General features: G+C 43.7%; 1 protein-coding gene, 1 non-coding gene and 1 pseudogene across 5 annotated transcripts in view; all 3 read right to left on the reverse strand.

The window, feature by feature from the left end:
* DDR2 (discoidin domain receptor tyrosine kinase 2) overlaps window positions 1-24,279 on the reverse strand; it is a 153,084-nt gene that overhangs the window by 77,565 nt on the left and 51,240 nt on the right. Inside the window, exon 1 of one of the 4 annotated variants that reach the window (XM_014829514.3) lies at window positions 1,451-1,588. The exons of the other annotated variants lie outside the window; for them this stretch is intronic. The gene's annotated coding sequence lies outside the window, so the exon portion shown is untranslated. Of the gene's footprint in view, window positions 1-1,450; window positions 1,589-24,279 lie in introns of those variants that run through there. 4 annotated transcript variants of the gene reach the window in all.
* On the reverse strand, window positions 15,001-16,821 carry LOC106823686 (speedy protein C-like; annotated as a pseudogene).
* Window positions 16,671-16,777, reverse strand: LOC123280921 (U6 spliceosomal RNA). The gene has a single exon (XR_006520224.2). It is a non-coding gene; the product is annotated as a U6 spliceosomal RNA (small nuclear RNA).

The raw sequence follows: 24,279 nt of genomic DNA on the forward strand, positions 1-24,279 counted from the left end.
TTGTCTGATCTTTCTCCCTTCTCAACTATCCTACCTTCTCAGTTTCCCCCTCAGTCGGCTGACCCAGTGTTGAGTTTCATTCAGCAAAGCGTTCTAAGGGGACAGTTCTAATGCACAGAGACAAGAAGATAAATTGCAAATATCAGCCACCAACAAATTAATAGATTATATTTTCAGTCTCAAAGGGAATTTATTGGGTTGGTAGCTGCTGTCTTTATGATCAACAAGTACAGATTCTCAGGAGTAGAAATGGATTCCTTTAGCCCATCTGATGCGACAAGCCCTCCTTCTACAACCAGAGCAGGCAGGAGAGCTCAGTGGGTGAGCCACAGGCTCTGGAACCAGGACGCTTGGCGTTAAGTCTCAGCTCTGACCTTTACAAGCTGTGTGATTTTAAGCAAGTTATGTAACACTCGTGCCTCAGTTTCCTCCTCTAAATAATGAGTTGCTAACAGCAGGACTCCCCAAAAGGACCATCAGGAGGAATAAATGAGTTAAAACTTAGAACAGTGCTTGGCCTTAAGCCTTAGCTGTTATTATTACAACTGGAGCTGTTTAAACAACTGGAGCTCGTCTCATTTCATAGTAAATATATTTTGATTACCCCTCCTATGCGGCTCGGGCTCATATGTATTAAATAATCATGACATTGCAACACCTTGGCAGCAAAAACAAACATACTAGAAACAAACAGAAAGCCCCACGTCCTTTGCTCTAACAAGAAGCAGTCCAGGTTAGCATGCAAAGCTGTCAGATTCTCTCCGTCCCTGGAATGTATTTCTCTGAGTAAAGCTAATGCTACATTCATTAGAATCTTATAGAGATATTTAAGCTTTCAGCAAATGACTGTGTGAGATTCTGCAGTTTCAATTACTTGCCAGGGGGTTCTCATGACTTGAATTTTATGACCTACCCAGGAGACCACTTTGGCTCCAATCGTTGAGCTCTCCTGGGAGGCAGCCCCTGGTTGTTCTTCAAAACTGTCTCTAATTCTATCTTTTCTAAGAAACACACACTCTCACCAGTAAGCCTAATCCATGAATTCTATGAAGTTCAACAAACAAAGGAACAGAGAAAGAGTTGCTCATAAATATGTCATTACTTCTCTACTGGGCGCTCTCCTGCCCAAGATGATGATCAGACTCCAGATGCATGTGTCCCCGTCAATTCCACCCCACCCCACCCAGAGTGGTGACGACGGGGGGATTCAGCAAAAGGAGGAGGGGTGGGACGAGGCGAGGGCTCTGCGACAGGGAAATCTCAGCAGGCCAGTGGAGATTCTGGGCAACGAAGGACAGGGACTCAAGATCCAGAAATTGGGAAGTAAATTCTGGAGCCTCAAGCAGAGGATTAATCCAGTTAGACAAGCGGGGGCTTTCCATTGCAGAGGAAACTAGTGGCTGGGTACAAAGCGTGGGCAGGGAAGAAGGCTGTGGGACACATGGCCTACCTCTGATTTCAGCAGGAAGAGCTGGGCAAGCTGCAAGTGTGTGGGTGAGGAAGGAGAGGAAAGGGGCCTCTCTTAATAAGGCAGCGGTTTGGGCTCCTACCAGGAGGGTGTAGCTGTCAGTTTCATTTTGGGCTGGGGATTGGTGAGGTGCTTCTCCAGCAATCGCCCCCACCAAACGTGCATCCAATCAGTGTCATTTTTCAAACCCTCACCCTGCTTTGGCCAAGGAGGAAGCGACTAAAGCCAGAGGCTCAGGCCGAAAACAGGCGGGGGAGCCTGGAGCTCCATGGCAGTCTCGCCCCGGCCCGGAGCTCATGAAATATGACACTGCGAGAGGGAAACTGAAGGAAGAGAGTCACAGCCAAACAAACACGCCCTCAGCCAGAGCACTGAGCCCAGAGGCCAGAGAGGGGGCTGCCGGCCCTTTGGGGAAAGAGGGCCGGCTGTTCCCTCTCCTTCTCTCTGGGATCACAGCTTCCTCAGCGGGCAGGAACTCTGTTTGCTCAGAAAGAATGCTCATCCACCCCACCCACAATTTAGAGATCTTCTTTTATGAACTCTTGCTTGGTGAAGCTTATTTTAGTGCTCTTTGGTGAAAAAGATATTATTTCAGTGTCTTCTATAGGTCAGATGCTCACATTTGCATAGAATCTGCCATCACTTGTCTCCTACCCTTTAACCAGGACTGGAGCATAATGGGTGAATGGTGACGTGGATAGTCCACTGCAATAGATTGCCTAAAGTAAGATGCATTTAGCTCTAGAACGAGTTGGTTGATTTATTTTTCCGTATGGGAGGCAGTAGAGCCTAGGGATTAAGAGCCTTGCACATTTTGAGTCAGAGGGAATGGGTTCATAGCTCAGCACTACCACTGACCTGCTGTGTAACCTGGGGCAAATCACTCAACCTCTCTGAGCCTTATTTTCTCATCCGTAAAATGGGGATATAATGGTATTGATCCTGTACAACTAAAAAAAAGAGAGAAGACTCCTCAAAGAGAAAGACAAAATGGATTCTGTGTGGCTAACCAGGACCTTAAAACAGAGTCAAGTGGCCATGCCAGGACCCAGGTGCAGTCACATACTCTGTTCTCAGAAAAACCCCAACTTGTGCCTGAAACTGAGCGTTCCTTCGTGACAGATGGCCAGGAGCCTTGTATAGCTGATTTTAGAACACAGTATCTATAGGGGAACCAATAAATCAGAAGGCTTTCAAAACAACCCCTGCGGTCCACGGTTTTTGCCTTTTAAAGCTCTGCTTTTTCACACCCTCCCCGGAGCGTACTTTTGATTTCTTTCCAAGGCTGCATCTCCCCAGTTTGCAAACTGTATGAGCAATAAAGCTTTCCTAGCTAAATTCTTGCATTCCAGATATCTATTGTTGACAATCCTATATGACTGGTATTGGAATTAAATAAGATTTAATCTCTCTTTTGGGAATTATGTTAAGTGAAATAAGCCAGTTAAAGAAGGACAATCTCTGTATGACTTTAGTCATATGAGGAATTTAAAAATGTAGACAAAGAGAACAGATTAGTGGCTACCAGGGCATAGGTGGGGTGGGGGGTGGGCACAAAGGGTGAAGGGGTGCACCTACTATGCGACTGACAAACAATAATGTACAACTGAAATTTCACAAGATTATAACCTATCATTAACTCAATAATAATAATAATAAAAAAGAATAAAAGACCTAGGAATAAACTTAACCAAAGGAGTGAAAGATCTGTACACCAAAAACTAAAAAAATAAAAAATAAAAAATAAATAAGGTTGTCTTTCTTTCTTTCTTTTAAAAGATTTTAGTTTTCCTTTTTCTCCCCAAAGCCCCCTGGTACATAGTTGTATATTTTAGTTGTGGGTCCTTCTAGTTGTGGCATGTGGGACGCCACCTCAGCGTGGCTTGATGAGCGGTGCCATGTCCGCGCCCAGCATCGGAACCCGGGAAGCCCTGGGCTGCCGAAGAGGAGCGTGCGAACTTAACCACTCGGCCATGGGGCTGGTACCCCATCCCCATTTTAAGACCCTGCTCCATGCCTCACACCTAGTGAGGATGTGGTGCCACTTCTCACCAGAGGCATAAACCCCGGGGGAAGAAGAGCTTTCTTTTTCTCTCTTGTCTCCCTCACTCTCTCATCATGTTAAAAGCTTTCATTTCCATATGAAGCGGCTGTGACAAATTGGAAAGAATGTCCACCTGGCATGCCAAAAACTTGACAAAACTCATAAAGTTTGACTCAGAATTTTTTTTCTAGAAATTACATCTCAACTCTAGAAATAAGTCACAATAATGATATTGTTCTGCAGTCAGAGCATGATATTTAGAGCTTGACATTTGAATTTTTTCACAGAGAGATTCAAAGTTCTATGAATTGACACTTTACATACGATTGAGTGAAATAAGGTAATATTAAAATTTGAAAGATCCTATTTACGAGTTTGAGAAATTATGGAACACAAAAGTACCAGGAACCAGAACTTAAACACAAGGCTGGTCTGGCTTTTGTCAGTTAATGAATATCGTTTTGACTGTAAAATAGTTCTATTAATTATTAATAAAAATACTTCCAGACTCTTTTCATATCACAGGGATCTAGCTCAACATGCATTCGTTTAATATTTATTGTGCAATTTCTAAATGTCAGGAACTGAGCTAAGAACTGGGACACAAAATAGTAACAGTTACCTCCCACTTGTGTGTTAGAGTTTATTGAGAGGTTCAGAAAAATAAAAAGCAATTACAGAATGATGTGAGACAGCAATGATGGGGTGACACAGGGTGCAAGGAGGCCCCCTTAGAAGGACACCTGGCTGACATTTAAGAGGCAGGAAACAATTCCCAGAATAAACAACATCTAAGCTAAGCCCTGTTGGATGAGCAGTCTGAAATGGGTAGGTGGGGAGGGAGAGGATGCTGAAAGAGAAGCACCCTCGTGTAGAAAGGTCCAGACACAGAGGACTCAGGGGAATCTGGGGAAACGCAATCATTTTGGTGTCTACTCCAGCATGGAGTGCCAGGCACAGGCAGCAAGAAATGAGACTACGGAGGAAAGCAGAAGTCTTGTGGGGCATCTATTCTGAGCACAAAGGGGAGGCCCATCAGAGGACCAAAAAGATGGGAAGTGGGCAGGCAGAGTTCAGAAACTGTTGTCTTAGTAAGCAACTGTGCAGATGGAGAAAAAGTAGAAAAATTAAGGGATGTTAGGTATGGAATCATATGGATTGGTGATTTGGTTTGAAGACGAGGGTGAAGAAGACAGAGAGAAGCCAAGAAGGAGGCCCAAGTTTCTGGCTTGAGAAGCTGAGGCCCCATTCCAGGGCCTCTGCACTCACTGTTGACTCTGCCTGGAATGCTGTTCCCCCACGTACCTCCTAGGCTCACTCTGTCTCCCCTCATTCGGGTGCTGCCTTATCACAGAGTCTCCTCCACCACCCTCTGTACAATAACTTCAAATCAGTGCCCAAATCCTTACCCCAGCTCCATCACTCTCCATCCTTTACCCGCTAATGTTACCTCAGAGAATTTATCACCACTTGCCATTTTATGTATCTGTTTGTTCAATTGCCTTTCTGTCGCCATATGAGTTCCATGAGAGCTGCAATTTTTTCTATTTTGTTCCCTGTTTTATCCTCAGTATTTAAAATAGCTCCTGGCATATGGTCACTCTCCATATATCTTTGTTTAATGACTAAATCCATTAAGATAGGAAACGATGAAAGAGAAAACACAAAAGTGGTCTAGAAAAACATACACTCATGTCTATTTCTAACACTTTCATTCAGAAGCTCCTTTGTTTTTTCAGTTAATGAAAATACAAGACACACAGAAAGGTACACAAACCATACACATATAGCTCAATGAATTATAACAGAATGAACATACCCACATCATCACTGCTCAGGGCAAGGAGGAAAGCATCATCAGAGTCTGCACACGACCCTCCCAATCCCTACCAGCTTTGCTCCTCCCCAAAGGTAACAAGTAAACTGACTTCTAACCCCATAGATAGTTTTCCCTGCTTTTGAACTTTACATAAATGGAATAATTCCATCTGTATTCTTTTGTGTCTGGCCCACCTCATTAAACACTAGATTTGTGAGATTCATCCATGTTGTTATATAGAGTAACACTTCATTCTTTTTCATAGCCGCATAGGATTCTGCTTTATGAGTGGTCCATAACTTATTTTCTACTATTGAGGAACGTCTGGATGTTTCCAATTTGGAGTCATTACTACTGATGCTGCTATGAACACTCCAGTACGTAACTTTAGGTGAGCATATGTATGTATTTTGGTGGGGGAAGGAGCTGTATATCTAAGACAATAATTGCTGAGACATAGAGTATGTATGTGTCCAATTTTACCAAATACTTCCGAAATGATTGCGTCCATTTCCACTCTCAACAGCAATGTATGCTATTTTCCACTGCTCCCAATCCTCGACAAACTTGGTAGTGCAAGTCTATTTAATTTTAGCCATTTTGGTGAGTGAATAGTAGTATCTAATTTTCATTTCCCCAATGACTAGTGAAGATAAGCATTTTTTCATATATACCACTTGGATATCCACTCTTGTGATGTTCTCGTTCAAGCCTCTTTCCCCCTTTTGCCTTTTTCTTAGTGATTTGCGAGGGTTCTTTATATGTTCTGAATGCAAGCCCTTTGTTGGTTATAAGTGCTGCAAATATTTTTTTCTGACTCTGCTGTTTGCCTTTCACTTTCTTAACAATGACTTTTGATGAACACAAATTCTTAACTTTGATGTAATCCACTTTATCAGTGTTCGTGCTTTCTGTGACTTGGAAGAGTTCCTGAAGAGGATGAGGAAAGCAGAGAAATGCAGATGAGGGGAAAGTGCTTTCCAAATGGGGAGAGTGGTGTGAGCCAAGGCAAGAATATGTTCCCAAGACTGGGCTGGACTGGCCAGAGTGGAGAGTTGGTGTCGGTTAGTGTGGGAGAAAAGGTTAGCCAGGTAAGGTGAGGCTAGACTGCAAGGGACCTTAAAGTCAGGCCAAGGTGTCTCTCCTTGAGCTGAAGACAATGGGGATGCTCTGAAAGTCCCTGTCTCCACCTACCTACAGGCTTTCCTTACACATCTTTACTCTCCCTGCAGCTCCCCATGTGGATGTGCCCACCATGGAACTGAATCACTGTCCTCCATGACACCTTGCCCCCTTGTACATCCTTCTATCTCTGCCCTTATCATACTGCATTGCAATTTATCTATGTCCTAGTTTAAACTGACAACTTTTTGAAAGCAGACATTGGCAGTAGAGTACAGGACCAGCTTGCATAGGCTATGAGAGCTGACTAGAAAATTTTCAAGACTTCTGCAAGCAGGTTGACACCATGTTGGTAGCTTGAAATCAACCACGGTAAGAGTATTCTTACACTATGGAAATCAGCAAATGCCACAAATCAGGGTTCCCCCTGCCCCCACAGAGCCCATTGTTAAACATTTGCCAGGATGTCGCTAGACACTGGTCTTATTCATCTCTATATGCCTGCCACTAAGCATAGCGCCTGCACCAACATTTGTTGAATTAAATTACATTTTTTCACAACACCTATCACTCCTTTCAAAACCCAAGAAAATAAATTCTTCCAATAATAATTAGACATTATCCTAAGTGAAATAAACCAGACACAGAAAGATAAGTACCGCAGGATTCCACTTATATGAGGTATTTAAAATAGTCAGATTCATAAAATCAAAGACTGGGATGGTGGTTACCAGGGGCTGGGAGAAAAGGGAAGTGGGGAGCTATTAATCAACAGGCAAAAAGTTGCAGTTAGGGAAGATGATTATGCTCTAGAGATCTGCCGTCCGACACCGCGCCTACAGTCAACAATAACGCATTGTGCATTCAAATTTGTTAAAAAGATAGATCTCATGTTAAGTGTTCTTGTCAAAATAAAAAAAATTTAGAGAATCCTGCTCTCTACTCCTTCAGCACAACCAGCAGGTACGTCGTGCTCATTTACTCTGCACGGTGACACCATTGCTGAGAGTTTCTAAATGAGTCCCTGAAGCATTTAGAGGACATGAGGGTAACGCATAACCAAGTTCAAGGCACTGTGTTGGAGAAGCCAGTCCTTCCAGAGCCCCGTCTTCAGGGAGCACTTATACGCCAGTTGGTGTTCCTAAGAGGTCTGTGAAGCATCATTCCCCATGCAAATCTCAAAGTAAAAACAGCCCAGACCTTTCCTAGAGCCAAAAGCTCAGGTAACTCATAAAGCCACCAAATGAGGAGGAGCCTGTGGGCCTGCTGTGCCAGACACACGGACAAGTCCCTCGGTGTTCCTCCATAAACAGGACGGGAAAATGTCAGAGGATGAGAGAGCTCGTGACTCACAACAATGCCCTGGTGGGGGAAAGAGGTTTTCAGTAAAAGGAATGAGTAAAGTTTTGTTTGCCATACAAACCCAAGAGCTAAAACCTGGTGAAAGAATGAACACAAATTAAATAGACGCAACCCCAGTGTTTTAAAGCAATTAAAATTTAACTGTAGATCCCTTTGTTGTTAGAGTGAGAATACCATCCCAATGATTCTTAACCGAAAGAATACCCGGTCTTATGGGGGCAGTGTATCGGAATCCCCCTAGGGGTAGGAACGAGGGCCTGTGTGATTTAAACAAAAATTACTCACTATTATAATTGCTTTAATTTATTTTTAGTCATGGCATTTCACTCACTTAAAAATTTCAAAGAACATTAGGGAAGGCGTAATGTTTTGTGTTTATAAAAAGAGACATGGGCTTTCAAAAGGATGAGAAATTTGTTTTTTGTTTTGTTTTTCGGTGAGGAAGATTGGCCCTGAGCTAACATCTGTTGCCAATCTTCATCTTTTTGCTTGAGGAAGATTGTCCCTGACGTAACATTTGCGCCAGTCTTCCTCTGTTTTGTATGTGAGATGCCGCCACAGCACAGCCTGATGAGCAGCGGTGTGTATGTCTAAATTTGGGATCCAAACCCTCAAACCCGGGCCACCAAAGCAGAGCACGTGAACTTAACTACTACACCACTGGGCTGAGCCAAAGAAATGTTTTTAATATATTTTAGTTCTCCTCTTTTATAGATGACGAAACTGACAATTCCACTGTAAACTATACGAGCACGACCAAGTCTGTCTTATCAACCAGTATGTGCCCAGAGCTAACAATGCCTGGCTCATGGTAGGTATGCTATAAATAGTTGTTGAATGAATGAATGAGAAGCAGAGAAATGGTAAGACTTGGCCAGCATTACTCATGTTGACATTCTGGCAGAGCCGGCATGAGTGTCCTAACCCCAAGTCCAACTGTCTTTCGACGCTGGAGTGGTGGTTAATTAAGAACATGAACTCTGGAGCCAGACTGCCTCGGTTCCTATGCCAGCCCCACCACTTACTAGCAGTGTGACTGCGAGCTGGTTATATAACAGCCCCGAACCTCAACTTCCTCTTCTATAAAATGGGGTTAATTATAGTCCACACCCAGAGAGGAGTTATGAGCATAAAGTGAAGAAACACATGGAAGGTGTTTAGAAAATGCCTGGGGGCCGGCCCCGTGGCCGAGTGGTTAAGTTCGCGTGCTCCGCTGCTGTGGCCCAGGGTTTCACTGGTTCAGATTCTGGGCGCAGACATGGCACCGCTCATCAGGCCACAGTGAGGTGGCATCCCACATGGCACAACTAGAGGGACCCACAACTAAAATACGCAACTATGTATTGGGGGGCTTTGGGGAAAAGAAGGAAAAATTTTTAAAAAAATAAAATCTTTAAAAAAAAAGAAAGTGCCCAGCTCACAGGATGTGCTCAATATACAATGGCCATTTTGATACCACAAATGATCACATGGGACTAAATGATTTTAGTCCCTAATGGCTCAGCGTTGTCTTCTGTGTTCTTGAAAAGCTCTTTGAAAAATGAACTTGAGACAAAACATTGAAGCATTACTTATAAACGACACTTTACATTTTCCAGAAGACCATCAACTTCAAGTAAACCCAAAGACTACCAAAAACCTAAATAATTGACACCAATGAGACAGTCTTTGAGGGAAGTCCCATGTTTATCCCCTATAAATTCTAGCAGAGGAGAGGAGGCACGGGTGGCCAAGAGCACAGATGCTGGGCCTTAACCGTCTAGGTTCAAATCCTAATTCCTCCATTTGTTTACTGAATGACCTGGAGCAAATTATTTGCCCTCTCTGTGCCTATGCTTCTTCAATTGTAAAATGGGTTCAATAACTGCACCCATCAATTTGGTCACGGTGAGGGCTAAACAGTGACAGGCACTTTGAAAGCGCTACAAGTATTAGCTGTCACCACACACAATAGACACCCACATGAATTAATATCAGTCACTATGATTTCGGCTACACAGCAGAGTGTGTTGCTGTCCTGCCATTGGCTATCCTTGCAGCAGTTGGTCACATTGCAACTGGCACCTGAGCCCTGGTCCCAACCCATAGCGCAGCCCTGACACCAGCTGGAAGAGATGCACAGAACAATACACAAAGCCAACACTGGTTACTGGAACAAAGTCCAGCCAACCAGACTGAATTAAGCAACTCGGGTCACACAACAAAAGTGTGGGCAATTTCCTGGCAGAATATTGGGACAGGATCACATGGGCCTGGGACTTCATCATCAGTGGAGACAAAGCCACGAGATACTCACTCATTGACAAGAGTCTGACAGGACATGGTAGTTAAGTTTGCGTCCTCGGCTTCAGTGGCCCGGGGTTCACAGGTTCAGATTTCGGGCACAGACATACACACCACTCATCAAGCCAGGCTGTGGCAGCGTCTCACATACAAAGTGGAAGAAGACTGGCACAGATGTTAACCCAGGGACAATCTTCCTCGAGCAAAAAAGAGGAGGATTGGCAACAGATGTTAGCTCAGGGCCAATCTTCCTCACCAAAAAAAAAAAAAAAAAAAAAGAGCCAGAGCTAGCGTCACAGCCAGAACCAGCCAAGCTACACTCATCAGGTTCTGAGGGACACACTGGGAGCTAAGCACTCTCAGGTTACCTTACCACTGCTCTGTACTTTCCTGAACCTTCTCCAGCCAGTGTTCTGGCCACCACTGTAACAACTCAGTTCAACCCAGGACAGCTTTGGGATTATCATGTCTAGTGATGCACCCTGGACACCCCTCCTCCGTGAGTCACAGCAGAGTCTTTCTTACAGACAGATTCATAACCCACACACAGCTCAGATTTTTAATAGAGAGAGTATATAAATGCTTTTCAACTAACAGAGCTTAAAATCAATACCCTTGTAGATTTTATAGAGCCAGTGGAGTGTTGTGGTTAAAAGCTTAGGCTCTAAAACCAGGCATTGCCTCAGTTCAAATCTTGGGCAAACTACTTATTTGTCTCGGGTGAGATACTTCACCTCTTTGTGCCTCAGTTGCCTTATCGATAAAGTATAACAATTATGTCTACCTCACATGGCTTCCGTGAGGCTAAATGAGGTGACATGTAAAATACTCAGAAGCATCTGACAAATGGTAAGCACTATACACATGCCAGCTTTGATTAGCATACTCCTGGCACTGAGTGGTACAGGTATCTGTGCAAACGAAGGGAAAGGAGACACAAAGAAGAAGTCACACACTGAACAGAACAAAAGATGGTGCCCATTTGTGTGTGCCGGCACTTGCCTGGAGAAATACGTGTCTCACTTGTTTCACTCTGAACCCTTGCTCAACTATTCCTATTGGTCAAAGTCACTTAGAACCTATCCAATACAAAGGTTCTTTCAACTGCCTCCATCCTTCACTTGCATAACACTACAGTCGCGAATCAATCTCATTCAAACTTTCCAAAACAATCACCTTTGTAGTGAGTCAGCCTGGAAACTTTCAGAAGATTGGGTTGCAGTTTCAAAAAGCTGTGAGTGAAAACACCAGATGCTCACCTACATCATGTCTCACTTCTCTGATTGCACCGACAGATGAAAGGGCACCCACAAAACGATCTCCCCATTAGCCCATTAATGCTTAGTGTGTGTACCCTAAATACTCATTATTAATTGCCGGATTGGGTACGTAACTGCATTAGGGCCAGAATTGATGAGGTGGAGGTCTTAGAATTCAACATCTCTCCTGTCCCCAGTCTGACCCAAGCAATATGACCTGTGCATCAGGCATTTCCTCCATCCCCTCCAGAAACCTGGGTCATAAGACAGCACAGGTCAGAGTGTCATTAACAGTATCATGGTCAGTTAAAAGCGAAACTAAGACTAGAACATCCAGGGCTACTGGCTGCAAGATCAGAGCTCTTTTCCTAGGACAGCTGGGAAAACCTCTAAAGATTATAATATATAGAACTGAAAATAAATATTAAATTAAAATTAAATATTAACTAAATATTAAAACTAAATATTAAAACTAAATAAAACAAAATTTTTTAAAACCTCAAAACAAAGCAATATTGCTAATCTACCACGGTCATTTCTGGAAATAAGGCGTGAGCTCTCAACATCGCTAGGGAGAGTCTGATAATTGGCACCGAACTTACAGAGGCTGGCAAAGCAAGCTGACCAGTGGTGCCATTTTGTGGTCATTGTGGCCACACTTGTTCCTAAGCTTACAAAGAGGCTACTGGGCACACAGGAAAGAGCAAGCCTTTGTCAGTATTCCTGGTCCAGGCAGTGACTTGCCTCCTTTTCCTTCTACCCCGTCTAGGGTACCTTTGAGGGACATCAGAGAGTGCAACTCGCCTCATAGGAACATAGTAAGACCACTTTACCAGACGTGAAATGAACACAGCAGCAGGAGGAGAAGAGACGAGAACAGCCCGAACCTGGCAGCTTCATTGTCTTCTCCTTGCTGTATATCTTCCCACTTTCTACCCTGTCAGGAGGCCTCCTGTGCCCCCAACCGGAACTTTCACCTTATGTGGATAACATTAACAACAGAAAATGAGCTGAATGTGGTCAGCTTCCGAAATATGGCCAGGAGGCTGAAATCAACTTAATCCAACAAATTTGTGTCATCATCAACAATAACAAGAATGATAAATGTTTATTGAGGACCTATAGGAAGCTCCAGGTACTCTTACTGGTCTGTCGGGGAAACAAGATGAATAGAACACAGTCCCTCTTTAGTTACTATTTGCCTACACCATCTGGTGCTGAACAGAATGCCTGGTGTGTGTACTCTACATCATCTGGATACAAATCCTAGCTCTGCCATTTAACAGCCACGTGACCTTCAGCAAATCACTTAGCCTCTCTCTGCTTCAGTTTCCAGCTCTATAAAATGGGGATAATGATAAAGCCTTCTTCATAGGATGGCTGCAAGGGTTGACTAGATCAAAGTGCTTAGAAAAGTGGCTGCTACAGAAGAAGTGTTCAATAAATACTATTATTAAGCTTCCATAGTATTTACGTCAATAAAAGCAGTCTCTTCATTTATGCAGCATCTTGTCTCTTCAGATATTAGATCTGGAAGGACACCAGCCATCATACAGTTCAGCCTCCTCTGTGCACAGATAAGAATGAGGTTCAGGGACACCAGTTGACTTGTCCACAATTATATACCTTGTCAACAGGGGCCCTGGGATTAGACCCAGGCCCCTCACCCAGGTCTTCAAACTGCCTCTCAGTCTAATAAACTACTTTATAAATCACTCTGCTGACTCTCCTCGAAACATATTTGTATTTTAGTGCCTCAAATAAAGAAATGAATAATGGTAAGAGTATTGTGGCAACAGCACCATGACCGATATATGGAGAAATTACTTTAAGGCAGAGGGCCCCTGAGTGTCTCAGTCCATTGGTACATTAGATGAAAGAACACAATTATTTCTGATTTACTCTGTTCTAAATGTATTTCATGCATAAAAGCTCAGCATAAATTATTTCTTCAAATCTTCACAGCAGTCCTATGAGATAGGTATTCTTCTAATTATCCTGAAGAGAAAACCAAGGCACGAAGCAGTTAAACAATATGTCCACCATCACATTTAATAAATGGTGAGGTTGTGATTTCAATCCAGGCAATCTGCCTTTAGAATTTGTACTTCTAACCACTAGCTGAACTGCCTCACTAGCTTGAGAGGGAAAAGTTCTTGTGGCCCAGTTCAAGTCTGGGTGTTATCGACATCTATATATTTTAAATTTTCTTGCTTGCTTTTAACCATGAGAAGTTATGGTAGTAATCAAATAAGGTGGCATTGGTGCTAAGAGTGCTGTTAGTCTGTATGTGTGTGCGCGTGTGTGTGTGTGAGTGAGTGTGTGCACGCATGTGTATCTGTGCATCTGTGTTCCACGTATATGGCTTTCAAAGCTCCCAGTATCCACACAACATGAATTTACGTATAATCCTCTTCGGGTGGTTGGTTGTTGGTTGAATCATTTCAAGATCTTTCTGCCCACACAAGCAGAAGTGTTCTATTGGGAAACAAAGCGTCTATCTTTGAACATTTCTTAAATTACTATAAAATCTCTTATTCAGAGACATTCTCAGAAGATCACATAGCCAGAACTTTGGGCCTTAGAGAACTCTAAAAACAGCTCCCCAAAAATGAGCCCCACTCCTCATGCCCCTTAAGGAGTCCAAATGAAGAACTGACGGTGTTAGTCGGGAAAAAAGAAACCAAATTACAAACAAATAAATTATACTAAAGCTCTTGAAATTTGACTTTGAGTGCACACAGTTGAGTTCTCATGATGTTGAGGTCTATTATTAACATCAATCAATGTAGTCACTCTTTTAGCTTGTAGAATTCTTCATGCAAAAGAAAAGGAAGGCATTTTGTCATCCCTTGTCAAACAGAGAGTTGCAAGGAAGAGAGGCCAGGGTTTCCCCATTAAATAGAAGTGGAAACTGAGATGGGAAAAGGTAAGTGATTTAGACCCAGAGAATCAAAGACTTTTAGAATGGAACAAGTCACTTGTCCACGGCCACATAGCAAGTGAATAGTAGTCTTGGGACCTAAACTTGGGCCTCCTGACTCTGAGTCTAGAGCTGTTTTGCAGAATAAAGCCACACAGAGGCATAATTATGTAGGTCTATTTCTGGATTCTCCGTTGTCTTCCTTTGATCTATGTGTCTATTCTTTTTATCTAAAGAACCACACAGTCTTGATTACTGTAGCAATACAAGTCTTCAAATAGGGTAGACTGATTCCTCACTCTTTATTGTTCCTTTTCAAAATTGTTCTAGTTATTATAGTTCCTTGACCTGTCCAACTAAATTTTAAAATAATTTGGCCTATTTTCACAAAAAGAATTTTTTGCTAAGATTTCAATAGGAATTGTGTTAAACCTGTGTATTAATTTGGGGAGAATTGGCATCTTTGCTATATTGAACCTTCCAATCCACGAACATAGTATGTCTCTCCATTTATTTAGCTCTTCTTTTGATTTCTTTCCTCAGGTTTTAAAATTTTCAGCATACAAGTTCTGTGCATGTTTTACTAAATTTACACAAATATTTTTGAGTGATAAATGGCATTGTGTTTTTAATTTTGGTGTCTGCATGTTCATTGCTAGTATACAAAGCTACAACTGATTTTTGTACCCTATGAGCTTGTTGAGCTTGTATCCTGTGACTTTGCTGGACCCGTTTATTGGTTCTAGGAGGGGTTCTTGTGTAGATTTTTGAGATTGTGTATGTAGGCAGTCATGTCAACTTCAAATTTAGTTTTACTTCTTCCTTTCCAATCTGTATACCTTTATTTCTTTTTTTGCAATGGCTAGACTTCCAGTACTATGTTGAATAAGAGTGTCACAAGCAGACATCCTTGCCTTGATCCCAGTCTTAAGGAGAAAGTCTTCAGTATTTCATCATTAAGTATGCTGTTAGCTGTAAATTTTTTTAGATGCTCTTACAGAGTTCAGGTAATTCCCCTCTATTCCTACCTCCTGAGAGTTTTTATCATGAGTGGGTGTTGGATTTTGTGAAATTCTTTTTCTGCATCAATTAATACGATCATCTGATTTTTCATATTGAACCGCCCTTGCATATCTGAAATAAATCCTACTTAGCTGTAGTGTACAATTCTTATTGTTATAGTCTATTTGCTAATATTTTGTTGAGAATTTTCACATCTATTATTATAGCCACTCTTACTCTCTATTGGTTAATATTTGCATAATATACCTTTCTTCATCCTTTTTCTTTCAACATGTCTGTATCATTATATTTGAAGTGACTTTCTTTTTTTTTTTTCACAGCTGGTGTCCTGTGGACACAAGTTCATTAGAGGGAGCCCTGGTCTGAGTGGGGACAACTTGCAGGTTGGGAGAAGGGGGAGGAGGCATGGGCAGTACTGCCAGCCTGAGGCCTGTATGACAGGAGGCCAGGGGGGCCACAGCCAGTAGAGCATTGGGTCAGTGGGCAAGCCAGCAGGCTGCCCTTCAGCCTGCAAGCGAGTGTCAGTGCCCAGAGCACTGTGAAGGCTTTGGGAAAATGTGGAGGGTGTAGGTGCCTGGCTCCAGTTGCAGCTGCAGGGGCAGGATGATGAGGAAGCCCCCACTCTAGGGGTCTTCAGGCACTGAGAGACAGGCTTAGGAGGGAGAGTAATGCCACTCAGGGTCTGGGGAAGGGCAAGGGGTGGGGGTGGTGGCAGCAGCGGCTGCGGTGAGGGAGCAAGGCAGAGAGGGAACAGTGGGGTGGTGAGAGGCCAAGGCCTTGGGGGAGGAGAACCTGGGCCTTTGGACTGCTCTTCTGAGCTCTGCCATGGTGGGGGCACTGCTCCCAAGTCCAGGCTCAGTGGGACAGCTCCTTGGCCATGACCTCCTCCCAGCACTGGCGGTTCACAACAGCCTGGAAGTCCATCCATGCCCACAGCTTGTCCCTGTGGTGCAGGAAGTCTGACATGCAATGACACCAATCTTTGCCCAGGGACCACGGGAAAATCACACATTTGGAGTCCTCCAGGCCCTCCTCCATGTCATTTGCAAGGTACAGTACCAAGAACAGGTTGCTGTGGATATAGTTACTGAGCTTCAGGTTGGCGCGCTGGAAGTAGACCAGCACCACGGCAGGAGATACCTATGCAAAATCTGGAAACAGGGAGCTTTGGAGAGGAATTCCTGGAGGAAACTGTGCTCCAGAAGGCTGAGGGAGGCCTGGAGCTCCTGGTGCTGGCGGGAACGGAGAGACCCCCTGCCCATGCCTTGACAGCTCCAGCCCCCATCTTCACCTGGGTGGCAACCACAGGGACACTGGCAGGGTCTTGGGTGTCACTCATCTCATAGGGGGTGGGGGCAGGAGGGGTGAAAACTATGGAGCACTTCACTAATTTGTGTGTCGTCCTTGCTCAAGGGCCATGCTAATCTTCTCTGTATTGTTCCAATTTTAGTATATGTGCTGCCCAAGTGAGCACTGAAGCGAGTTTCTTATAGACAGCATATTAGACAGTTGGGTCGTGTTTTTAAAGCACTCTGCTAATCTTTGTTATGTTTATAGGTTCAAAATAGTTAAAATATCAGCAATTACATGTCTTTCAATCTAATGTGTTAGCTCTTTGAATCTTCAATACAATATCGTCAAAAACCCCCAAATATACCCATTTTACAGATTAGGAAACCAAAACACATTTGCCTAAGTTAACACATCCAGATGGTAGTGGAGTCGGAATTTGAACCCAGTCTGACTCCCGCATGCCTGCTTGCACCCGCTATGCTTCACCAGCCTGAGCTAGCCAGCAAGCACGTTGCCTAGTTCCTACCCCTGGTGTTGTTTGGCACACGCTGTACAAATTCTAACAGGTCCACCTACTCAGGGAGCTTCAGTCCCACTAGGGAGAGAAGTGAACCTCCAGTTCACCAGCTAGTCCTTTGGCGTGATACCGTTCGCAGCCATGAATGCCAGTTCGTAACTGGCTGCTGCTGGTTTGGGCAGGCAGGGGGAAATAGCGCTCTCCTTATGATCCCAGAGGGCCTGAGCAGAAGAGGCCAAAATCATTGGTAGGCCAAGTGCCCGGGGGAGAGTCTCCGGCCAATTAAAAAAGAAGAGGCATACTTCAGCCTGAGCCAACAAAGCAGCAGTGTCCAGCTCCAGGGAGGCCCACCAAGATAAACACTGACCCCCACCCTCACCCTCACCATGAATAGGGCACAGGGCAGCGCCTTGGGTCTGGTCCAAAGCAGACACACAGACACATCCAGGGGCCTCATGGGGTTATAGCTCAAGGCTATCCTGGATTTGGCAAGAGTCCCCTGAATGTTCCAAGGGGGACCCAAAATTAACCTTCCTTCCTTGAAACGAAGCAGCTAATAAGATGACTCAGGGCAGAAGAGTGGAGTTTCACACTCTTGGCTCTCTTCAGCTGTGAACACCCCTATGCTGGGACCATTCACTCTCCTACCACCCTCCTCATCTATGCAGGGTCTCCTGGGATCTAGGTGGGCTTGAGTGACTTAGTTAATGAAAATAGGAGGACAAAATGATCTGGTAAATGACCCCTGTCACCACAGAGAGGACAGGACCTGGGGAACCAGCATAAAGAAAAATAGTTAGCAAAGAGTCTCAATCAATCCACGATTGTAAATTGTATAAATAAGTCAACCAAATTCCAATCAAAGACCCCATAGAGGAGATTTCACCCTGAGTCCCTGGAACGCTTTTGCCCGTGTCAAGGCTGAACACAGTACATGTTAAACAAGCTGATGCTGTCACCGTGTGACGGTAATCTCTCTTACAAAAGCTAGAAAACAAAGCCGGAAAGGTTAAGACACTTTCTCAAGGTCATCCAGCAAACAGGGAAGCAGGATTCAGGCTTAAAGTCTGGTTTCTACCACTCTCCATAACAGAAACAGACTCCAATGATCACATTCGTAGGATGCAACACTCTCCTCCCAAAAACGAAGCCAGACTGACTTCCCTGAGGATAGTCAGCAAGTCTTTGACTGAACCAAGAGCAGCACTTGAGTTTTCTTAAAAATGTCTAGCTCTGTAATTTTTATTTTATAAAATTTTGTCTTTATAGAAAAAGACTGGAATATGCTCATCTGACAGGATTATGAGTAAAGTCCTCTTCTCCAAAAAAGAAACCTTCTCCAAGATTGGGTTGTACTATTTTTACACTTTTTTTTTTTTTTTTTTTTGCTGAGGAAGATTCACCCTGAGCTAACATCTGTGTCAATTGTCCTCCATTTTGTATGTGGGCACCACCACAGCATGGTTGATGAGTAGTGTATGTCTGTGCCCGGGATCCGAACCCATGAACCCGGGCTGCCGAAGCAGAGTGTGCCAAACCCAACCACTAGGCCATGGGGCCGGCCCCTACACTTTTTTTAAAGGGAGTCTGTTTTCCCCAGTGTTGTTCTAAATATGTCTGAGGCCTTCAACAAGGAAACACTAGCTGGGGAGCATCGCTCTTCTTAAGAACATGCCTCGGCAATGCAGGAACCATCACAACAAAAATTTACCCAAGTCCTTGACGTAAAAAATAAAACATTGATCTGCATCTTTGAGAATTTTCATGTTCCTCCTTCCATATCGAATTCCCTCAAGGCCTCCCCTTTCTTCCCAGGTCTCCAGGACTCTCAGACTCCGCTGAGCTCCCCTGACCGAGTCCAACCAGGAGATTAGTGGCTGGGGCAGTTTCTCCACCTCACTGGTCTTTGAACACAACCTGCTTTGTCACCTGAGGGACTCCTATAGAAACTGTGCTGCTGTTCAAGGGGACATGGCTTGACAGGGAGATATGAAGTCACGCCTGGATCCATCCATCCTCCGGGCCAATGATGAGCAGCTTTGAGAGAAGAAATGTGTTCTGGGCAACAGGCTGGACACTGTTTTCTGATGCCTCAGTGACTCACTCTGTGACTTTGGACCTACCTTTCCTCATCCTCAAAAGAGGCGTTTGGTTTAGATCATCTCTAAGGTTCCTCCCAGCCCTAACTTTCTGACAGCTGACATCTCTAATGCTAAATCCCAGAGGATTTACTTGAGAGAGTTTGATAAACCAGGTAGGACAGAACTTTAGAACCAAATATTAATAGTAGTTCATTTTAGTGAGTGCTTTACTTTGTGTCATGTACCATTCTTAGTTTTCTACATATATTGCTTCATTTAATCCTCACAGCAACCCTATAAGGTAGGAATTATTACCATCACTAATTTACACAGGAGTAAACTAAGGCTCAGAGAAGTTAGCTAACCTGCCCAAGGTCACACAGCCAGTAGGTAAGAGAGTCAACACTTGAATTCAGCCAGTTTGGCTTTAGGACCATGTTCTTAACTGCTGGTAGATGTTGAAGGATCTGTCTGCAGGACTCAGTGTCTCCCCAGTGAGTGACATTTAGTGACTTTAGATTTCACCAAATTCACTCTCTCCTTCCCTACAAGTTGCATAAACCCTGCAGTTTCCCTTCTATAAGTTTTTTTTGTTGTTAAAACTTGCCCAAGCCCCAACACATAGGTGTAAATAATACGAAATGGGAGAGGTGATGAAGAGTATATCTAAAGTAGAGATCTAAGCCTAAAGCTTAGGGAATGATGCTAAGATCCAGCAGACAGGGGCAGTGGTTTCGGAAGTAGGGTACCCTCCCGGAGCCCTGAAATCACTGACTTCCCCAAAATCAATAACCCCCCATCTTTATTTCTGCCTAATTTCCAGAGCTGAGGGCTGCCTGGGAGTTGCTGTTCAGTCCCAAAATGCTAAATAAAAAGACTGTGGATGAGTCCTCCAAATTAAAAAGCGTAGAAAAGTCAGGCAGGAAGAAAACAAGCTCGAAGACCTCCCTTGGATACCCCAGTCGTCCATGTAGGAGAGGCTCCTCTGAGCTGCTTCTTTCTCCCTGGGTTACCCATGACAATGAGAAACCCAAGGGAAAAGAGCTGAGGAGCCTGGAAAGATCAGCCGTGATTTATCTGTGAATGGAGCCCTGCAAAGAGTCAACAGCCAATTGGGGTGCATCAGCAAATAAAATATTAATAGAATACCAACCATGTGCAAGGCAATCTAGAGATAGAAATTCCTTGCCTCTTTGTTTAAATCTGCCATAGTAACTATCACAGAGTTGGAAATAGTTCAAACTCTCAATGAGTTTGAAGTTTTCAACCGAGTAACAGAGCAGAATTTGGAAGTGGCTCCCCCTGGGGTAGAAAGCATCCTGCCTGGATCCTTGGGGATGAAAAGAAGGCAGCAAACATTTGAGGAAAGGGAGAGCTCTATCGTCAATCTGCCATGAGCTTGAATCTCAACTGAACGATTATCGTTCCTCCTGTGCTCCTGGGAACCAGCTCACAGGATCCAGAGCTGGAGCGAACCCAAACTGGATGCATCTCTGGGATAATATTGTTTTTGGTTCCCTCCCTGTGATTGGCCAAATCCCCTTGAGCCCAGAGGAAACACTGTTTCCTTTTGACCAGATTAAACCCTTTTATTTCTCACAGGAAGGGCAGTGCCTTTTCCTGTAGTTCAGGAAAGAGAGAGCTGGGGATGGGGCGTGACAGGGAATGGCAAGCTGCAGAGGGCAGGAGTTCAGAGCACAGGCTTTGGTTCCGATTGTAGCTCTCTACTTTCCAGCTGTGTGATGTGGCAAGTTACTTGACCTTAGTGAGACCTCTGTCATCTGTAGAAGGCAGTTGATGATATTTACCTCCTAGGATTTTTGAAACTCTAGGGACTTTTAAAAACATTGTACATAATGTACCTGGAATGGTACCTAACACATAGTAGGTTCTTAATAAATGGTAACTGTTATTACCGTTGTTTCCAAGAGGTACAGGAAGCAAAAAGGAGACTTTGCTTTGGACACTTTATGTTTTGGTAAGCTACAAAATTGCTACTTTTCCTTTAGTTTATTCAACAAACATCAGCTGAGTGCCTACTGTGTGCCTGAATAAATTAGACTCTGGGGATAGAAAGATAAAGGATGCACTTTCTCATCCTTATGGATTTCACAGCCTAGCAAAGGGAAAGTACTATATAGACTAAAAAGGACAGTGGTGTGACAAGTGTTAGAAAGGAAAGTGCTGTGTGAGCATAAGGAGGAGCAATTAATAAACTTGGCTGGAAATGGCCTAGTGTGAGTCAGGATGGAATTACCGGGCTGAGCTGTTCTGCCCATTTCTGCGTGTGACTTGGAGCATGTGATCAGGAGTGAGGCAGAAGGAGGACTTTACTAGCCTTTAGGCCAAATAGACAAGTATTAGTGGAAATCATTCATGACTGCTCACTTGCACCCAGTGTGCCCACACACACATAGCAATGCACTAATACTTATAACATTCCAATATGCACGTACTCCAAATCACTTGCACACAGACACTCTCCAACTCATTCACAAAAACATACACATACACATCCCAGCTCAAGTGCACACACACACACTTTTACACTCACTTGCCTAAATACACACACATTTCAATTTGTACAGGTGGACACATACACACATTCCAACTCTTTCTCTCTCTCACACACAGATTCAACTGAACTGTGCTCTCACACTCCAGTCAGTGCCCAGATTGTGACATTCCACCTGCCTGTCTCTATCTCTCTATACTGCAAGGCCAGGCCCAGGACTTCTCCCCAGATTACATAACCATCTCTGAATGCGCTTCCTGTCTACACTTCCAGCTCCCACCAAATGCTCAGTTACCCTTCCTGTCTGTGCTTCTGACTTCAGTCTCATTCTGTCCAATCCATCCTCTGTTCTGCTGCCAAAGGAATTTTTCTAAAATTCAGACTGATCAGGTCTCTTCCCTGCTTAAAGAAAACTCCATTGGCAACTTCCCCACTCTCATCACTGATCCTAGCTTGCATACAAGGCCCTCTCTAATCGTGCTTTTCCCAATGTATCTATCCTCCCCTCTGCCACTTTTATCTACTCGTTCACTTACTAAATATTAACTAAGTGCCTACTATGTGCAAGTCTTCAGGCCAGGCACACTCTCTTCGAAACATCTGCTTCAGCAGACCAGACAAGTGTGGTTCCTTAAAAGCCCCAGGCTATCTCCAGCCTCTAGGCCTCTCTTATCTGTTCCTTTTGACTGGTAAACTCACCACCAACAATGATATGATCACCAGCCTTCCCTTTCTCACCATAATCACCCCCACAGAACTGACCCCATGTCCTCTGTGGTCGCATCTACGCTGTGCAAATGCTACACCAGCACCAGCATCCCTTTCTTCCCCTCATTGTTTACACGCCTATCCCCTCACGAGCCTGTGATCTCCGTATGATTCACTTCCATTTCCCCAGCATCCAGCATAGTCCCTGGACCTCAGGAGACTCTTAGGAAGTGCTTGCTAAGTGGAGCAGTGTTTCTCCTCTTAGTTGTGCTCTATTTATTCCTCCCAGTTAAAGTGCTTCTAGAGAGGAAACTCTATATGGGATTTTCCAACATCAATATTACCTTTATTAATAATAATTACATGTGATTAGCAAATGATAAATAAGTTTCTTAAAGCGCTCTGCACCAGTTGACCTTCGTACTGGTAAGAAACAGAAGTAGGGTTCAAACTCAGACTTCTGACTGAATCATGTGTCCAAAAGAACTGGTGAAAACAAAAGGGGGATCATAGAGACAGAAAGTAGAAAGATGGTGGGCAGGGGCCAGGGGAAGGGAGAATGGGGAGTTATTGTTTAAGGGGTATAAGAGTTTCAGTTTTACAAGAAGAAAAGAGTTATGGAGATGGACGGTGGTAATGGCTGCACATTATGAATATATTTAATGTCACTGAACTCTGTACCTAAAAATGGTTAAGACAGTATTTTTATGTTATGTGTATTTTAACACAGCAAAAAAATTGGGGGGGGGGAAGGGAGCTCTGTTGGTGAAATGATAAAGTAAAAGGGGCGGTCTACTCAAGCTGAAAGATAAATGTAACACTTCATCCTGTTCATTGATTACCTATGAAAGTGGGTTAATCCTACTCTGAGTTATTAATTCCTGGGAGGCAGAGTCTCTGTTATTCATTCACTCATTCCTCAATATATATTATTGAGTATCAAATATGTTCCAGGTTCTATGTTAAATGCTGGATAACCTATCAGTGAATTAAGAACGCATAAATTGCTGTCCTAGTAGAATTTACAACATGTTGGGGGAAATAACTACAAGATATGCTGAGTCCTGTGAAAGAAACAACCAGCACACAATGATTGAGAATAACAACCTGCAGATAGGGGAGCCTTCCCTGAGATGGTGAAAGCTCAGATCTGAAGGATGAAATGGAGTCACCAGGAGAAAGGTAGGAGGAGGGGTGAAGTTGGTTGTTTCAGGCAACAAAATAGCTTGCATGAAGGTCCTGAAGCAGAAAAGAGTTTGGTCTGTTCAAGGAACCCAAAAGAGTCCAGAGTGGCTAGAGTGGAGATGAGCGGTGCAAGTGGTGGGGACCACACCACATAAAGCTTCATGGCCATGTGCTATGGACTGAATTGTGTTCCCCTCAAAGCCACATGTTGAATCTCTAATCCCTAATGTGACTGTATTTGAAGATAGGGAAGTAATTAAGGTTAAATGAGATCATAAGGGTTTGGGCCTGATCCAATAGGATTACTGTTCTTCTAAGAAGAGACACCAGAGAGCTCACTTTCTCTCTTTCTCTGCCATGTGAGAAAACAGCAAGAAGGCAGCCATCTGCAAACAGGAGGGGAGCTCTCACCAGAAACTGAACCCTGCCAGATCTTGATCTTGGACTTTCCAGACTCTAGAACCATGAGGAAATAAATTTCAGTTGTTTAAGCCACACAGTCTGTGGCATTTTGTTATGGCACCCTGAGGTGACTAACACATCAAGTAAGAGGTTTGAATTTATACAAAGGAAATCAATGAAAATTTTTAAGCAAGGGAGTGACATGAACTAATTAATCTTTTCAACAATTGCTCTTGTTAGCATTTGGAAGAAAGATGAGAATTATATGCACAGAA

The sequence above is a fragment of the Equus asinus genome, chromosome 25 (genome assembly GCF_041296235.1).
Source record: "Equus asinus isolate D_3611 breed Donkey chromosome 25, EquAss-T2T_v2, whole genome shotgun sequence".
Taxonomy (NCBI): domain Eukaryota; kingdom Metazoa; phylum Chordata; class Mammalia; order Perissodactyla; family Equidae; genus Equus; species Equus asinus.